The sequence below is a fragment of the Gracilinanus agilis genome, chromosome 4 (assembly GCF_016433145.1).
Source record: "Gracilinanus agilis isolate LMUSP501 chromosome 4, AgileGrace, whole genome shotgun sequence".
NCBI lineage: Eukaryota > Metazoa > Chordata > Mammalia > Didelphimorphia > Didelphidae > Gracilinanus > Gracilinanus agilis.
In genome coordinates, this window is record NC_058133.1 from 467056118 (window position 1) to 467076265 (window position 20148).

General features: G+C 40.4%; 1 pseudogene; it reads right to left on the bottom strand.

Moving 5' to 3' along the window:
* LOC123246728 overlaps positions 1-19837 on the bottom strand; it is a 116591-nt pseudogene extending 96754 nt beyond the window's left edge.
* Between the last annotated feature and the right edge of the window lie 311 nt (positions 19838-20148).

Here is a 20148-nt window from a genome sequence, read left to right on the forward strand (position 1 = left end):
TAAACTAACCCAGATTTCTGAACTAGTGTTTCTAAACCTGGTCTCATATAGCAGAGTTGGCCCTATTGTCAGAATAAAGAATAAGAAAACCAGGTTAAAAACTTTTTTTTGTGAAGGGTAACTCTGGTGAGTCTGATTACTTGGATGTTTTTTCCCATGTGTTTGTTTCTCCAGTGATATATGTCCCTGGGTAGGTTTGGGTGAAGCAGGTTTTCTTGAAAAGGTTGGAATCCTAGGATTTGACAGGGATGGTGTTAGATAAGGCACAAGATCATCAATGGCTGCTTCCTCAAGAGCACCTTCCAACCTTTTCTCTGTCATACAGTGTCATAAGTCATGGGATCCTATCAACCTATACATAAAAGCCAGGCTCTAAACACACCTGAGAAGATGTACTGTGGTAGGACATGGAATCAAATGTGGGAGGCATTGAAAGGTTTTGCTTCTTAGATTTCTTGTCTAGTCTGCAACCTTTCCTTTGGAGGGGCCATTTTATCGTCATTTGCTATACTCCTGGCATGGCTGTCAAACGCTGTTTCCCAGATGTATTTTTGGATTCTTAAAATCTTCCCCCACCCCCCATGCCATTGTCAGTTTACTTGTCATTCTTGTCATTTAAAATGGAGTAGACATCACAAAAATAATAATTTCATGAAAATAACTTTAATTAGAGTCCAGGAATATTTGCATTTTAAATGAAAATTGGACAAAATGTTTATAGTAGCAACATTTTTGTAGCAGCAAATAACTGGAAACAAAGACAGGCTAAACAAATTGGGGTACATGAATGTAAAGAAGTATTACTTCACCAGAAAAAATAATAGCTAGAAGGCTACAGAAACACGTGAGAAAACTTGTATGAACTGTGATACGAAGTGAAGTTAGCAGAACCAGCAACATAACATAAACAAAGATTACAACAATGTAGAAGAGAAAAACAAAAAACCTGAGCACTGTTAATTAAGTTGTGTTAATTAAGCTTGACCCTAAGGAAGACACGAAAAGATATATTTCCCTCACTAATTTGTAGAAGTAGAGAACTACAGGTGCTTATACACTGTATATAGTGTCAGACTGGGTGTTACACTGATTGGTTTTCAGAACTGCATTTTTCTCTTTTGTCATTTGTTACAAAATATGGCTTCCTGGAAAAGGGAAGGGAAGGAATACATATTTGGAGATGAAATTCATGTAAAACCAAAAGATCTCAATACATTTTAAACAAGAGAATTGACCAGAGAAGAAATAATAAGAAAAAAAATCCTTAAAGTTGGAATTTCAAATACTATTGCCCCAGGTTGGGGAGGAATTTTTTTTTTGGTCGGGAACTTTTGAGTTACGCTTGACAGATTATTTTTAGAGTCCAGATCTGGCAGTTCTGCACAATATTTGCACCTATATTTTTGGTGGCTAATCCCACTTTTCATAACTTAACACTTTGTAAGGAAATGGATTCCTAATACTTTGTTGTTGGTGCCTCAATGTTAATGTTTTGGTTAGACAGTTTTCCTCCATGAATGAGTAGAAGACTACCTCAATAAATATGAAGAAATAGGAAATTCAAAACAACAATTTATAATATGACTAAATATGAAAGGAGATTCACTTGGGACCTGTTATAAAAAAGGGAGGAGGGGAAGAGGAGAGGGAAGACTCATGGAAGAGACAGCTGAAGGTCCTGAGATAATTGCTAATATATGCTAATCTTATGAATAAACTCTGATCATCTTGCCTTGTTCTTTCTTGGTGTAATAAGTGTCTGGTCTTAGACTTGTATGATTTTCTAGATCTGAGGCTATCCATCTGATGTGCTTAAGGAGTGTCAAACCAAAGCTAATGGTAAGATTAGTTTGGGGAATCTCATACCCTTCTAGAGCAAGGTCCAGATAGTCTCTGTATAAAATAACCCAGCAATAAGGGAGCAGGTCTAGGAACCAAATGCAAGCTATAGTCCAGGGTACTATCTTTACATTATCCTACTTAATATAGGACCATGTTGGTGAACCTATGGCATGAGTACTAAAGGGATTTACTCTCCTCCCCCTCTCCATCAGGCCTGAGGGCATTTCTCACATCACTCTCCCCTCTGCCCAGCAGCCCAATGGGAGTGTTTCCTCCCTCCCTTGTCTGGAGTAAGGCAGGGGGCTCACATGTGGCATGAGGGTTGCAGTTTGGGCACTTGGTCTCTAAAAGATTCGCCATCACTGCTACAGGGCACGTAAAAGAAAATTTGAGGAATGCTCCCAAGATGTTAAGTGGACACTCCCACCCCACAACCCCACTGTGGTGAATTGATGGAAGTCATGAAAAGAAGTCACTCAAGATAGGGAGACAACATTGTAGAGAATACCCATGTTGATACATTATAGATCTATTGGAATACTGAAGAAATTCCTATAGATAACTAGAATGGGAGATCTTTATGTCTATCCTACAAAATCAGCATGAACCTAAGAGGTATGTTAATCCAGATTGGAGTGTACAAATGGAATTTAATTAACCTTTTTGTCAAGGGCTCCCTCGGGACACAATGGAGCTCAGTATACTTCTGGGAATTACTCACCTCCTTGGCTCAAAGTTCCCACCCAGAAAATCTAGGAAAGTCACCACCCAATGAGTTGGCAACAAGTCTCCTTTCAGGCAAACTATTTTTAAACATCAAAGAAGGAAAGTTATATTTGATGGGTTGGAGAAAACAAAATAGACCTTATAGAAAATAAGGATACTCTCTAGTGACCAACCCTGTCCTAGAACCTGCATAGAGTCTCTCACTTAGAGCCATGATTAAATAAATTTTTCAGCAAGTATCCTGAAATTCCTTGATGAGTGGCTTTTCTTCTAATTCTAGGCAGCTTCTGGTAAATGCCATTGGCATTTACCTTCCTGGGGGCCCTCTTAAAGTCTCTAACAGGGGCTATCTATTGTGTGCCCTATTAATTTGTTCCTGTTGTCCATGGACCATATGATTCAGCGTTAGAAGGGATCACAGACATCATCTAGTCCAACCTCTTCACTTTACAGAAAGGGAAATTGAAGCATAGAGACTAAATAACTTGTCCAAAGCCACACATATCATAAGTGTTAAAATAGATAGCAGGGATAATTCTTCTCTACTCTAGGTACAGATCAAGAAAAGTGTTCCATAGTTTCCCATTCTTCTCAAGACACACAGTTCTCCCTGCCTTATAGCGATGCCAGATGAGGGTCTATATCCAAAGAGCTTTTTAACTATTCTGCTATTTCTAAATATCTTGGGCATTACAGAATATTGCTCAGATAGCAGCAATATATCATTCTTCTCTGTCTCCAAGAAGATCCCAGCTACCAAATATCAAATCCCATGCCCTCTTTCCTGGAGGCATCCACTTTCCACTAATTTAGGAGCTTAAAAAGACACTTTCGGGGCAAGGGAGGAGTTAGGTGGATTTGATCTTGGGCTCAAATCTGGCCTCAAGACACTTCCTGGGCAAGTCACTTAACCCGCATTGCCTAGCCCTTACCACTTCTGCCTTAGAACCAATGCATAGTATTGATCCTAAGATGTAAGGCAAGGATTTTTGAGGAAAAAAAAAGATATCTCTATTTGTGATTTGGCTATGAGCAACTATCCTTACTGCAGCAACTGGATGGAAACATTCAGGCTGTTACACACCTACCATGGCTGGAGGAGATAGCTAGCAGGAAAAGAAAGCAACACTAACATCTGAGGGAACAAAGGGGAGAAAGAGAAACAGTGCCATTGAGGTTTATGCTGCCTTCTCTCACTTCCATGCTTCCTGGCATTCAATGAATTTCCCATCTTTCCTTCTTCTTGTCTTACACCCACCTTCTCTCATACAGCCTCTGGCATACACTGTTTCTGCTGTTTACACAACTTCTTTCATGCTCATACGAAACCAGGCACAGATGCTCCCTTTCACTCTCAGTCTCTTGCTCTGGCTTTTTGGCCTTGTCTCTATTTCAATGTCTCCTGGTCTTTCTGCAGACACACATACCCTCAAACACTCAGGACTCGACTCTAACCATGGTAGTAGTTGTCCTACTTCCAGATTTGTCCTTGTAGAGATCATCAAGAGATACAACCCTGGTGAAGAAGAGAAGCCATCTCCACATAGCCAATACCAAGAGCTAACCAAATGCCACCTAGAGGGCAGGGTCAGGGTGGAGGAGAACCAGGCTTACTGAAGTAACAAGGCATTCGAAGGGGGAATTGTGCCAGGAGGATCCAATCACTATCCCTAAAAAACTGGTAGAGATAGTCCAGGCTTTTTTTTTTTTAATGCCCATAACCCTGAACCACATCCCTCCTCACAAACACACAATCAAAGGCCCTGTTTCCAGCTTGGTCTAAGGCTGTAAGCAGCCACCATTGAGCAAAGACAAAACTCATATGAGATTTAGCCTAGAAACTAATTCTGCAGGTGCTAGAGCCCCTCTTTTTCAGGAACCACAGCTACTGAAGACCAGGAATATGAACGTTCTTAACATCAAAGTCCTTGGGACTGTCAAATGGTTTGATGTCAGAAACTGAGGGTTTATTCATGGAAATTATGCTAAAGATGATGCATTTACTACCTACCTTGCTGCTACCCCCTAAGGACTCTCAAACCTTTCTGTTTTACAGCTCCCATCTCCTATATGTGTTATCTGTCCCCCTCTCCAGTTAGAATGTGAGCTCTCGAACATAGATTATCTTCTTTTTTTTTCCTTTGCATCCCCAGCACATAGCACACGCTAAGCATTTAATAAATATTTTTACCTTCATTCATTCAGAAACATTTCTAGTAGTGCTTCTATTAATGGCATCATAGGATTACATCAGGAGGGGATCATAATAAGGCTGGATGGACACGGATCTGTACTGCCAAGATAATACCCACAAGCCTTGGGTGAATCAACAAGGGTCTGAGAATTTCAACTTCCTTTGATGGGAAGCACCCACCCCAATGGGTGGGGCAGCCTAATGAGCAGATGTGAAGCAGACCCAGAGTCCACAGCTCCCAGCATAAGCAGTCAGGCAGCAAGCCAAAAGGTTGGCTGAGGAGGCCAGAGCCCAAACAAGTCTCAACTTAGACTTGTGAAGTGGGTTTCATTTGGTCTGCATGAGAGAAGCTGCGAATGTGTCTGTTTTGAGTTTTTGAACTCCTTAAAACCAGTTTTAGTAATAATGATGGGGCTATATATGTATAGCTAACTCTGAGATGACATTTCAGAGTATTGCTCATCCATGACATTTCTTCCTCAAGAATCTTCGGTGGCTCTCTATTGCCTGAAGATAAATAAGAAATTCCTCTTCTCATTTAAAATCCTTTCCCTCTGAGGTCAGCCTAACTTTCCAGACTTCATCTTACATTCTTTTATACACTTTCCATTCCACTAAAATGATTTAGTTGTCATTCCCTAAATCCTCACACAATCTCCTGCTTCCTTCCTTGTCTTTGTAGTCAGTCCAGTATCCCTGGAATGCATTCCCTCCTCATCTGTACCCCTCAGAACCCTTAGCTATCTTCAAAGTTCAATTCAGGCACCACTTCCTACAGGAAGCCTTTCCAGATCTACTTAGCTATTTATTAGTGCTAAGATCTGTGTTAAGCACTTCATAAATATTATCTTATTTGATCTTCATAACAATCCTGGGGGGGGGGAGATGCTATAATTACCCCCACTTAACAGATGAGGAAACCAAAGCAGCCAGATGTTAAGGGATTTGCTGGGAAGTGTCTGAGATTGAAGTTGAACTCAGGTCTCTCTGACTCCAGGTCCTTGCTTTATATGTCGCTCCCTGAGAGAAAGGTCCCAGCAGAATGGCTACTTCTTGAGATCAAGGGCTGCTTTTCCTTATATCTCTTTGTATGTACCAGCTCTTAGATCAGGCTCTAATAGTGGTTGTTTAATGGCTTCTCTTTCATAGTGAATAGTGGCAACTAGGTCAGCTTAGATAGAGCTCTGGGTTTGGAATCAGGAAGACTTGAACTCAGATCCAACCACGGATACCAATGAGCTATGTAGCCTTGGGCAAAACACTTAATTGCTTAAATGATAACTAAATTTACAGGTTTCTTCATCTGTAAAATGGGGATCAGGAGGCAGCTAAGTGGCTCAATGGATAGAGCACCAGACCTGCAGTCAGGAAGACCAGAGTTCAAATCCAGCTTCAGATGCTTACTAGCTGTGTGACCCTGGTCAAACCATTTAACGTCTGTTTGCCTTCATCCACTGGAGAAAGACAGGGCAAACCACTCCAGTATATTTGCCAAGAAACCTACTCCCCACAGGCAGTATGGTCCACTGAGTCACCAAGAGTCAGATGCAACTGAAACAGTGAACACACACACACACACACACACACACACACACACACACACACACACACCCCAAATGGGGATAATGACAGCACCTACTTCCCAGGCCTGTTGTGAGGGTCAAATTAGTTAATATATATAAAGCTCTTTGTAAACTTTAAAGCTCTCTATATAATTGGTAGCTCTTCATGTAATTCTGATGATGTTGATGGATGGGGTCATGCTGGGAAAGAGTTGCCCTGACTGACCTCTGCCAACTCAAATTCAATCCACATTTATCAAACATTAAGTACTTACTAGGCACAGAATACTGTGCTAAATACTATGGGAAATGGGAAACTTAGAAACAACAAGGTCCCTCCCTTAAGGAACTCACAGTTTAACAAAGGGAAAAGGTACCGATACGATTTAATAAGTCTTATTGAAATGGTGCTATAATGAGCACTAACCATGTTTGGTTTACTTTGAGGGTTTATAAAAGCAAACCTGGTGTGCACAGATAACTGTGGAGGAGGTCGAAGACTCTATTCTTCTCAAAAGTGTTATGAAATATAAATTAATCCACAAGAATTTAAGTGCCCATTAGGTGCTAGATGCAGGAGATAATAATATAAATATAGCCTCGTCTCTGTCCTCAAGGAGGTTACATTCTACAGGAGAGCTGGAACACAGTATGTTGAATGATGTTCCGGAAAGGTCTAGGGCAATCAGAGATATTATGAGCAGTCATTGGGGCAGTAGATTTTGTCATTGTATCAATGATCATATAGATAGAGCATTTCTTAGGCTTTTGACGTGCCAGAAATTGTACTAAATGTTAGAGATACAAATAGAAAGTCCCCACTTTCAAAGAGCTTACAGTCTAGTGGGGAAAGACAATACATAAATGGAAGGTAAAGAGAAAGGGGATAGCAAGTGCTTGGCTAGCTCTGAAGTGACAAGGAGGCTTTGTCTGTGAAAGTTACCCATCAGAGGTAAAGAGTAGGTTATTCTTGGGGAGGAGATGGAGGTGGTGGTCCCAAGCAGATAGGGTGTATCCTGGAAGAACCTTGATTATCATTTTGGGGATAAAATGTGTAGGTGCAGAGGAGTGTTCCACATGAAAATAGATATATCAGATGGCAAGATGCTCACAGTGACCATATTCTGATGCCCTGGCATGTGGCTGAATGGGATGAAGCATGGTGCAGGTAGGACTAGCCTTGGGTAGTAGATTAGTCTATTCGCCTTCCAATCCAGGGAGCTCTACAAATCCCAAAGCTTTTGAGGGGATTAAAATTCTTCACTTGGACAATGCCCTTGGGTTGTTACACTTTATTGTGGACACCCCTTCCAAATAAACTTGAATGCCTTTTGTTTGACTAGGGACAGTCCAATATAAGAATGACCCATGTGACAATAGAACAACAAGAGTTTCACAGATGTATTTTATAGAACAGTGTTAGAGACTGATGTCATACCCTTTTTTGAGGGCTAATATATATAATATAATATAATTCACAATATTACACAGTAAATACATCATTAGGTATAAAACAAAGTTCAGTGGAGGTCCACGGAGTAAGGACATTAGCAAAAGGGGTAAATCAGGGCATCCTTCATGGAAGAAGCAGCATTCCAGTTGTGCTTGAACAGAGAAGTAAAAATTCAGCACAGAACCAGTTACATTCAGGCTTTATTTCAGCAATAGGGAGTGATCCATTTGGATGAAGTAGATGATTCATGGAGGAAAGTATCATGAGACAGCTTGGTAAGGTTAGATGGTGCCAGATTTCAGAGGATCTGAATGCCAGGGTAGCCACCATAAGCTCTGAAAAGCTTTATCTCAATTCCCAATCTCACAAATCAGTCTTGGAACCCAGAACAAAGATATATATTTCCCCTCTTAATAAGTAACCCTGAGTAGTTGGGAAGTGATTCTGTAATGTGGTCAACTCAAGCCCTCACCAGTGTGCTTCCCTCCAAGATTATCAGTTAGGAATCTTAATTGGTTTTTAGAGGGGTTGTATTTATAAAGGGATACAGAATGAACTGTTGTATGAAGAATCCCTTCCACCACCCCAAATCTGCAAACTCATACTCTCACAAATATATACAGAGCCCAAGGGAAAGTAGGTTTAATCTCCAATAGTATATACTTGCTAGAAGTCCTCAAGAAGTCCCCCTAAAGCATGATGAATCTGTGTTCAGTCTGTCTTTGGCTCCCAAAACAGACATGGCCACTAGACACTGCTACTTTGTTGGGAGGATACAAGGACCCTGATGGGAAGTCAGGAAGTCAAAATCTATCAGACCCTTTGGATTTCATGAGGTCCTCTTCCAGCCAAAGGCCCAGAGGTTGGAGGAAGGGTGAGAGAAGAGATTTGACCAAGGTCAAAGCAGATTTCCTATCTAGTATTATTTTATTTCCTCGAATGCTATTAAAATTCTTTTCACACTTAGTATATAGCTATGACTGATCAATTAAGACTCCTTTTTACCTAGTGAAGTTATCAAGGCTAAAATGATGGTGGGGTAGAGGGACTATGACTCTTCTTATACCAGACTGATGAGTGTGAAATTTACTTGGTAGATAATAGGAAACCATTGAAGATCTTTGAACAGAGGACTATTAACAGCAGGGCTGGGCATAGAGGACTTAGATTAGGGTTGAATGAGTATGGCAGTCATGGGAAGGATGGAATGGGGAGCCTGGGGCAGGGTTGGAGGCATAGACTTCTGTTAGTTCAGTTAATTAGTCAAGAATGACTGTCCAAGACAAAGGTCCAATTACTCAAATATATAAGGAGCTAAATCAATTGTACAAAAAATCAAGCCATTCCCCAACTGATAAATGGGCAAGGGACATGAATAGGCAATTTTCAGATAAAGAAATCAAAACTATCAATAAGCACATGAAAAAGTACTTAAATCTCTAATAATTAGAGAAATGCAAATCAAAACAACTCTGAGGTACCACCTCACACCTAGCAGATTAGCTAACATGACAGCAAAGGAAAGTGGTGAATGCTGGAGGGGATGTGGCAAAATTGGGACATTAATGCATTGCTGGTGGAGTTGTGAACTGATCCAACCATTCTGGATGGCAATTTGGAACTATGCCCAAAGGACTTTAAAAGGCTGCCTGCCCTTTGATCCAGCCATATCACTGCTGGGTTTATACCCCCAAAGAGATCATAAGGAAAAAGACTTGTACAAAAATATGTATTGTCGTACTTTGTGGTGGCAAAAAAAAAAAATGGAAAATGAGGGGATGCCCTTCAATTAGGGAATGGCTGAAGAAAGTGTGGTATCTGTTAGTGATGGAATACTATTGTGTTCAAAGGAATAATGAACTGGAGGAATTCCTTGTGAACTGGAACAACCTCCAGGAATTGAAGCAGAGTGAAAGGAGCAGAATCAGGAAAATGTTATACAAGGCACAATCTAATGTAATGGACTTCTCTACTAGAAGTAATGCAATGATACAGGACAATTCTGAGGGACTTATGAGAAAAAATGCTATCCATATCTAGAGGAAGAACTGTGGGAGTAGAAACAGAAGAAAAACATAGGATTGATCACATGGGTCAATGGGGATATGATTGAGGATGTAGACTCTAAATCAGTGGTTCCCAAACTTTTTTGGCCTACTGCCCCCTTTCCAGAAAAAAATATTACTTAGCCCCTTGGAAATTAATTTTTAAAAATTTTAATAGCAATTAATAGGAAAGATAAATGCACCTGTGGCCATCACTGCTCTCCTGGATCACTGTAGCACCCACCAGGGGGCAGTAGTGCCCACTTTGGGAATCACTGCTCTAAATGATCACCCTAGTGCAATTGTTAATAATTTGGAAATAGGTCTGAATCAATGATACATGTAAAACCCAGTGGAATTATGCGTCAACTATGGGGGGTTGAGGGTGAGTGTTGGGAGGAGAGGAGAGAAAGAACATGAATCATGTAACCATGGAAAAATTTTCTTAATCAACTAAATAAAATTTAAAAAAAATGACTGTCCAAGGTTTGTGGCTTTGGGAATAGAGAAGATAATTGGAATGTCATCTGCTCATTGGTGGAATAAAACAAAGACAACTCCCAAGTTATGAATATGAGAAGTAGTGTGAATTGTTGTGCCCAGATAGACCAAGAGAAGTCACAAAGAGGAATGGGTGTGGGTGGAAATTCCAAATTTTTCATCTTTCTAACCATTGTGACATTTTCCCACCTTTGTCCCTCCTCCAAAGTGCTCAGTGCATCAATAAAGTCTTTTATAGAACTTTAGAGCTAGAAGAAATCTGCCCAACCTTCCTGTATTGATATGAGCAAGGAAGGGAAACCTTTCGGACTCCAAGCCTGGCACACTTTCCACTATACCATCTACCTGCAATCAATAATAATCCTACGTACTATTAATACCTGCTATCAATAATAATGACAGCTAATGTTTATATAGTGCTTTAAGGTTTCCAAAGAGCTTTATGAATATTTTCTCCATTTTATCCTTACAACAAGACTGAGAGGTAGGTGCTATTATTATCCCCATTTTTATAAATGTTGAACTGCACAGTTGAGGAAATGGAAGCAGGGGCAATTCACTTATCCCAGGTCACACAGCTAGTATCAATTCTTAGAGATGATCGTGTGCCTTCCTGACTTCAGGTTCAAAGCTCTATCTATTGGCTCACCTCACTAGCATTTTCATAGTGCCTTAAAACTTTGCACAGAATTTTACTTATTTCATTTGATACTCATAACAACCTCATGGTCTAGATACTATTATTACAGATGAAGAAACTGAGGCTGAGAGAGGTGAAACCCTGACTTGCTCAGATTCAATTCAATTCAATAAACATTTATTAAATGCCTACTATGTGCCAGACATTACCCAGCTAGTAAGTATTTGAATCAGGATTTGAATCCAGGTCTCCCTAACTCTAAGTCTTATGCACCACTAAACCTCTAGTCCAGTGTACTTATTACTCCATGAATTACCCATATTTACACTAAAGAACAACTTCATCTTACATTTGAGTGTCTACTAAGTGCCAGGCACTATACTAGACAAAGTTGCTGTTGTTTAATTGTTCAATCGCATCCAACTCTTGGGACTCCTGCAGACCATAGCCGAACAGTCCACGGGAGTTTCTTGGCAAAGATGGTACAGTGACTTGCCGTTCCCTTCTCCAGCAGTTTAAAGCAAACAGAGATTGGGTGACTTGCCCAGAGTCACGTAACAAGTGAGTGTCCGAGGCTAGATTTGAAATCAGGTCTTCACTGAATCATCTAAACTAGACAAGAGAAACCAAAGATCCATAAAATCCAGCTGCTTAAAGATTCAAAGTAAATCTCAAAGGAATTCCTACTTGTTTGGAGTCAAAACCTGAAGAGAAAACTGCTGATACATGATGATAACAGACAAGAGCCAAGTTTAGTACAAATAATATTTGCTAAAAAAAAAAAGAAAAAAAAAGTGCTGAGAGAGTATCAAAGGGATAGCCAGGTGGCTCAGTGGATAAAGAGCCAGGCCTGGGGACAGGAGGCCCTGAGTTCAAATTTGCCCTCAGATACTTCCTATGAAGTCCCTGGGCAAGTCACTTAACCCCCATTGCCAAGCTCTTACCTTGGGAAGCAATACTCAGTATTGAATCTAAGACAGAAGGTAAGAGTTTACTATAAAACAACAACAAAACCCCAAGTATCAAAGCCTTAAACCCATGGTCAGAGCTAGGAGGGCCCACGAGATCTATCTGACCTCCTCTTTTTATGATGGGAAAACTGAAGCCCAGGGAGATAAAGTCACTGCTTGTTGAAGGTCACCCAAGGAATTAGTGGCAGAGCCATGACAAAAGCTCAGATTTACTGGCTCTGAGACTAGCGATCTTTCCCTGGAACCATTTGTCCTCATCTTAACTGGCTTCCTTTTCCTTCCTGGCTTGTCACTCTTCCGGCTGCTGTTTCTCCACCCTCTAGCCTAGGCTATTAAAGGGTAGACCCAGGAGGAACTTGGCTCTCTACTCCCTGAACCCATTCAGCCTCAAATGGACCCTGCCCATTGTCTGCCATGCCATTAGATGACAGGAGTACCCTCCCTCCTTAAACCCAGCATTAGTTCCTCTTTCTTCCAACCATATCTGTAATTAAATCATTATAATCATTACTTGAGGAAAGGATGTGTTTAATGGACTGCTTTATTATTCCACTCACTATCTTGGTAGCTTTTTTCTAATCCTTTCCTTGCATCCTAGAATCAATACTGTGTAATAGTTCTAAGGCAGAAGAGTGTAAGGACTAGGCAATGGGGGTAATTGACTTGCCCAGGATAACACATCTAGGAAGTATCTGAGGCCATATTTGAACTCAAGACCTCCCCTCCCTAAGTCTGGCTTTCAATCCACTAAGCCACCTAGCTGCCCCCCCCATTAATGTCTTTTATTTTATTTTTATAGGCAATGGGGGTCAAGTGACTTGCCCAGGGTCACACAGCTGGGACATGTCTGAGGCCATATTTGAACCTAGGACCTCCATCTCTAGACCTGGCTCTCAATCCACTGAGCTACCCAGCTGCCCCCCAGTAATGTCTTTTAAACCATTGTTCTTTTGGTTATGCATATAGGAGAGGGGAGGGGACTGGAGTGGAGGGAATTCTATTCTATTATTTTTATTTTTTGATCAACAAGCATGTGTTATTAATCTATCCCAATATCCTTCCTACTTATCCTATATTGAGCAAATAAAATTAAAACTGAGTTGAAAAACATAACCCTCAACCTATACCTAAATATATAAATCAATGAAAACTTTGAATATGTAACAGTACAATGGATAAAGATCTGGCTCTGGACCTGAGTGCAAAGCCAGCCATAGACACTTAATAGAGATGTGACCCAGAGCTAGTCCCTTACCTCTATCTGCCTCAGTTTCTTCATGCATAAAGTGGGAATAGTAATAGTACCTAACTCCCAAGGATCAAATGACTTATTTGTAAAGTGCTGTACATGGGGGCAGCTGGGTGGCTCAGTGAGACAGGAGGTCTTGGGTTCAAATCTGGTCTCAGACACTTCCTAGCTATGTGACCCTGGGCAAGTCACTTAACCTCAATTGGCATCACTATTGGCCAGATTCGTATCCAGGTTCTCTTAACTCTTGGCACTCTCTCTACTGAGTCATCCAGTTATCCTTCTATGCATGTTCACAAGCAGTTGGGTTAGATCAACTCCAAAGTTGCTTCGAGCTTATCATCCTTATGACAATTGTAAAAGTTTATAATAATGATAGTAGTAGCTAACATTTATGTAACGTTCTATGTGCCATGCACTGTACTAAGCACTTCAAAAACATTTTCTCATTTGATCCTTGAAACAACCCTGGGAGTTAGGTGCTATTTTTGTTCCCATTTTACAGAGGAGGAAACTGAGACAAACAAAAGTTAGGTGTCTTGCCCAAGGTCGCACTAAGTGACAATAAGTGACTGAAGCCTGATTTGAACTCAAGTCTTTCTGACTCCAGGCCTGGAGCTTTCATTTCTGCGTGACTAGCTGATTGATTAATTCTACTAACATTTAGTTCCCAGTGGCTGGTTGTACCTATAGTATTATGTTGGCCTACTCCTCAAACCACTCTCAGAGTCCGAATTAGGATCAGGATAGGCTATCAGAGAGAAGGGTTTATGCTAGAACTTTCTCTGATCCCCCAGTTTCCATCTCTGCCAGTAAGAGAATTATATTTCAGTCCCTCAATGCTCTTAAGGGTTGGGGAAATGTCAGTGAAATAATGCCACTCGGTGTCAATCTAAGTAATTAGTCTAATTCAGCTGTTTCTCATAAATAATTAATGGAGAACCTGAAGGGCTCTACTGAGCCCTTTTTTTAAAAATTGAAAAACATTTATTTTACTGGGGGGAAAAAAGTGAACAACTCTACATCTACCCATCGCAAGCCACTAGGAGCAAAACTGGGAAGAAGCTGGAGCCCCCAATTCAGCACCATGAGTGGGAGAGACAGTACAACTCCTGCCAGCTTCTGGACATGGCAAAGGCTACTGGGAGAGCAGAAGCTGAATGGGAAGGTCCAGAAAAAACAAGATGGGGCAGGAGAGAGAGTCTCAACTTAACAAAGTTAAATCACAGAGCTGTGAGAACACCCTGAAGATGGGGAACACAAAGGAGTGACTTTAGGTATCCAGAAGAGACATTTTAGGATAAATGCCACCCCACAGTTAGAATGGAGTATAAACTGTTTTTTTTTTTCCCCAATCAGTCAGATAAGATTATGTTTGAAATAAGTAAACCTAAATGCTGCTCTGCTGAGGCTTGTCTTTCTGATTTTGCAGGATTCAGCTTGTATATATTTTACTGATAAGAGGTGTTGCAGGGGTAGGTGATATAACACAACAACTGATCCTAAGAGGCCAAAAGGGAGTGCCTCATTGCAGAGTTTTGCAACCTGTCTATTCTGAGTGGAAGGACAAAGGAAGGTAATCCTCCTTCTTCCATCTTTAGACTGGCCTTTGAGTACCACCACATACCCAGCGGAGGTGATAGAGCTTGAGGGAAAGGAGTCAGATGGAATCCTGTGACAGCATGGATCCCTGGGCATATTATCTTCTTGTGGGAGGCGAGCATCATAAAACAATTAAAGGGAGAAGCTGGGTGACTCAGTGGATTGAGAGCTAAGCCTAGAGTCCTGGTTCTAGTCCTAGGTTCAAATCTGGTCTCAGACACTTCCTAGAGGTGTGACCCTGGGCAAATCACTTAAGCCCCATTGCCTAGCCCTTACCACTCTTCTACCTTAGAACCAAAACACAGTATTGATTCTAAGATGGAAGGTAAGGGGTTTGTGTCATTTAAAATTATTGTAAGCCCTGGGAGACTACATCTCCCAGGACTCTCTGCTATAACTTCCCCCGACACCTCCCACTTCTTTTGTGGGAGGTGTCAAAGAAAGTATAAAAGAGAAAGTTTGGTGCCTTTTCTCTCTCTAGCTCTCTTTAGCCTGGAGGTGGCTCTCTCTCTCTCTGGACCCTATAGAGGTAACTCTCTGTACCCTATAGGCAGAGGGGACCCTCTTTCCCTACCTAACCTTTCCCTTTCCTAATCTAAATAAAACCTAGCTCTTCTGAACCCTAAGTTGCTCTCAGATCTTTTATTTGAGCCCTAAAGGGCTCTGGTCAATTTCCCCCTGCCTGGGCTGGGAACTGCTACCTTCCTTTCCCTTCCTCTACCTTCCTCTCTCCTTTCAGCCATCCTTCAACCTACCTTCCTATCTACCTTCCTCCTCTCTTCTCCCCCTCACAATTTAAAAAAAATGCACACAATTGAAGTTAGCTCACTTGGTTTTGAACATGATGTTGATGAAAGCAAGGTCATCAGGTTGGTTCTCCAGTGGGCCAGTTAGCTTTACGCGGACAGAAAACAATTCCCTGGTCACAGAATACTGAACTGTAGGTATCTTGGAGTTTGGGCAATGGAGAGAAATATTAGTGTAACATCTCTAGGTACCTGCTGGGTATTCCTACCTAGAATGCAAATCTAGAATTGAATTCATCACTTCCTCCTCAAAACTTAGCCTCTCCTCCTTTTGATCTTGTTCTATTATTATCAATGATAGGATACCTTTTCCCAGTCAGTCATATTTCAAACCAGAATCATCTTTAATTCCTCCTCCTCTCAGATCTTTTCTATTGGCACCATATTCAGAGAAGGCCTATGAATTTTCTCTTCCTAATTAGTTTTATATACCCAATACATTCTATCAGATTCATCTTTCTAAGATATACTTTTATCGCAATGAATCATAATAACCTAGAAAATATGCAAAGTGCTACACAAGTATTATCTCATCTTATCCTTACAAGAACCTTCGGAGGTTGGTGTTATTATAATCCCTACTTTACAAATGAGAAAACTGAGGTTAAGTGATTTGCCCAGGGTCAACCAACTAGTCTGAGAGATGATTTAAACTCAAATCTTCCTGGCTCCAGGACTATTACTCTAGCCACCCTTGAGGGGAGAGTCCTGACTCCAAGATCACCTCTCTAGCCATTGTACCATCTAGCTAAATAAATCAGGTAACTGTTCTTTCCAAAAATGTTATAGCTTCAAAGAATGCATATCCTTTGATCTAGTAATACCACTAAAAGGTCTGAATCCCAAAGAAATGGGAAAGGACTGGTTTGTACAAAAATATTGATAGCTGCTCTCTTTGTAGTGGCAAAGAATTGGAAACTAAAGGGAAATTGGGGAAAGGCTGAACAAACTGTGGTAACATGTTGATAATGGAATACTATTGTGCTATAAGGAATGCTTTCAGAAAGAGCTAAAAGAAAAGGCCTACATGAACTGATGCAGAGTGAAATAAGCAGAACCGGGAGAACACTGAATACAGCAACGTGGTGGAACAATCAATTGTTATAGTCTTTGCTACTAACAGCAATACAATGATCCAGGACAGTTCTGAGGACCCTACGATAAAGAATGCCCTCTACCTCCAGAGAAAGAACTTTTGGAGGAAGAACTTCACAAATGGAAACATATGGTTTATCACTTGTTTATTTGGGTATATATTTGGGGGGTTTGATTTCATAAGATTATTCACTTACAAAAACGCAAATAATGGAAATATGTTTTGCATGATAATACATGTATAACCCAGATTGAATTGGTTGCCAGCTCTAGAGGGGGGAGGGAAGAAAGGAGGGAGACAATTTGGATCATATAACTTTGGAAAACTTGTGTGAAAATTTTTATTAAAATAAAAAAAGTTTAAAGAATGTTATAAACTCAATGGTTTCCCATCTTCTATAAGGCAATTATCATTTTAGGCTTTCCATACTTTAGATCTAATATTCCTTTCTATCCTTTGTCTCCCACTACTTCCATACAAGAATCTTATCTTGCAATCAAACTAATCTACTTACTTTCCTCAAATAAGATATTCCTGCCACCCATCCATATATTCATATCATTTCCCTCCAGTGTCATCTAATTCCTTCCTGTTCTTTTTCTGGCTTTGTTTAAATCATACTTTTCTATTTTAGTAGTAATTTTCTAAATTTAAGTAAAAATAAAGACAGAAAGGCAAGGGCTAGGTAATTGTGGTTAAGTGACTTGAGTAGAATCACATGGTTTGAAAGTTTCTGAGACCAGATTTAAACCCAGCTCCTTTCATTTCCAGGTCTGGTGCTCTCTCCTCTGTGCTACCTATTTGTTCCAGTACCTATTCTTAAAGGCTCAGTTCAAGTCCCTCCCATGCTTCCAAATTCTCTTATTTGAATAACTATAGAATATGTCCTTGCTCAGTCGTGTCTGACTCTCTGTGCCCCAATTTGGGGATTTCTTAGCAAAAATATTGGAGTGGTTTGTCATGTCCTTCTCCAGCTCATTTGACAGATAAAGAAACTGAGGTAAACAGAGTTAAGTGATTAGCCCAGCTAATAAGTATCCAAGGTCAAATTTAAATGGGCAAAGATGAGCCTTCCTCACTCTGTGGTCAGAGCTCTATCCACTATGACACTTAGCTGCCCAAATAGAATTCATATACCATCTATAATCTAATTAACTTAGTACTTTTCAGTAAATATTCATTATCTACTATCCATCAATTGAATAATTAGCATCTATTAAGTGCCACCTTGTACCCAGTCTGCCAAGTGGAATAATGGTATGTAAGTAAGACATAATCTCTACCCTCAAGGCATTTATAGTCCAATAAAGGAGATCAGAAATTTTTTAAATAGTACTAATATAAGGCAGGCTGTGATAAGGAGCATGGAACAGGTATTAAGCATCATGGGAACATGAGGTGAGCCATAAAAGGGACTTTTCCAACTACTCAAAGCTTATCTTCTTTTTTAACCCTTTACTTCTGTCTTAGTATCAATTCTAAGAAAGAAGAGTGACAAGGGCTAGGCAACTGAGGTTAAGTGACTTGTGCAAGGTCACATGGCTAGCAATTGTCTGAGGCAAGATTTGAACCCTGGTCCCCCCCATTCGAGGCCAGGAGCTCTGTCCACTGTGCTACCTAGTTGCCTCTAGAAGCTTATCTTTTAAAGCATCCATAATGTTATTTTAAACTTTTTTTTTTTACATTTTATATTCATTAAAGTCCTCCTCTGACATCTTATCATAATTCAGCAATGGGCTCAAGGGTCTTTTAGGGCATGCCAGCAGAATAGATGGAAGCCCCCTCAATTCCTAGGAAGTTAGAAAGTCTGCTTCCAAGGTGATAGGAAGAACAGCCTAATGGCAGAGGCTCACCAGCAGGATGGTCACAGAGTGACGATTTCTTCCCCTACAGCCTCTTTCCTGTGGATCATGCCATGCCAATATCATTATTAGCACTTATTGTATGTAAGGGCCCAAGCCAAGAATACTAGGAATAATACAAATACAAATCATAGATCTTTGAAGTATTGTAGGAAATATTTTAACCATTTTATGTGCCATTTAAAGAAATGAAGTTTAGAATCAATCCAAGGACAATAGGTGCAGCAAGGTGACACAGCAGAAAGAGCATCTGGCCAGAGTCAGGAAGTCTGGAATTCAAATCTGACCTCAGATACTTCCTAGCTGTGTAACCCTGAGCAAATCCCTTAACTTCATTTGCCTCAGTTTCCTCATCTGTAAAATGGGCTGGTAAAGGGAATGGCAAATCACTCCCTTATTTTTGCCAAGGAAACCTCAAATAGGGTCACAAAGGATTGAACATGACTAAAAAGCCTGAACAATAAAACTCTTCTTTGTAATATTCTTTGCTGTCAGAATGTCAATTCCTGCTTTTTGCAGCTCAATTTATCTTCCTTCAATAATCTGTCCATTCATTCTCTGTATGTCTATTTCAATTCAATCCAATAAGCATCTATTAAGTGCCCAATATGGACAAGGACTATCCTAGGGTCAATGTGAAAAAAACAATCCACGATCCGGAGAACCAGAAGGGACTTTTAGAAGCTATTTATTCTAGGAGTGTCAAGCTCAAATAGAAACAGGATCCTTATTTTATATTTAAAGATCTCTGCAGATTGACTTTGTTTTAAAATATAATGTTATCTGTGTTTTATAATTTTGTTAAATATTTTCCAATTATATTTTATTTATTTGTTTGTTTGTTTGTTTACTTATTTGTTTGTTTTTTAAATAAAACCCTTACCTTCCATCTTGGAGTCAATACTGTGCATTGGTTCCAAGGCAGAAGGGTGGTAAATAGGCAATGGGCATCAAGTGACTTGCCCAGGGTCACACAGCTGGGAAGTGTCTGAGGCCAGATTTGAACCTAGGACCTCCCCTCTCTAGGCCTGGCTCTCAATCCACTGAGCTACCCAGCTGCCCCCTCCAATTACATTTTAATCTGGTTCAGGCTGCAGTCAGTCATATTATGGGCTGCATGTGTCTGCTGTTATGGTTGACCCCCTCAGATTGCACATAACCTCACTTTATATGAGAAAACTGGGGCCCATTGAGGTTAAAGTAGTTACCTGAATACACGAAGGCAGTAAATGCCAGTGGTGAGATCCAAAACTACGTCCTTTAACTTCCAAACTAACACTCTTTCCATGGTACAAGGCTGCCTCTTTAGTAGGGGGGAGAATCAAGGCATACAGACGCACACATAATTCAAAAAGAGGACATTAAATAATGGGAATGAAGGGGTAGGAATAGATTCCTGAACCTATGATTTTATTATCAAGCCTTGCTACCAAATGGAAACTCTTATCCACATAGATCTAAACACACAAGTCTTCTGTAAGTTATAGCCTTAGGCAGTTGTCCAGGGAATTGAGAGGCTAAGTGACTTGTCTGTGATCACACAGCCAGCAGATGTCACAGTCAAAACCTGGACCAGGTTTTTTCTGATTCCAAGGCTGG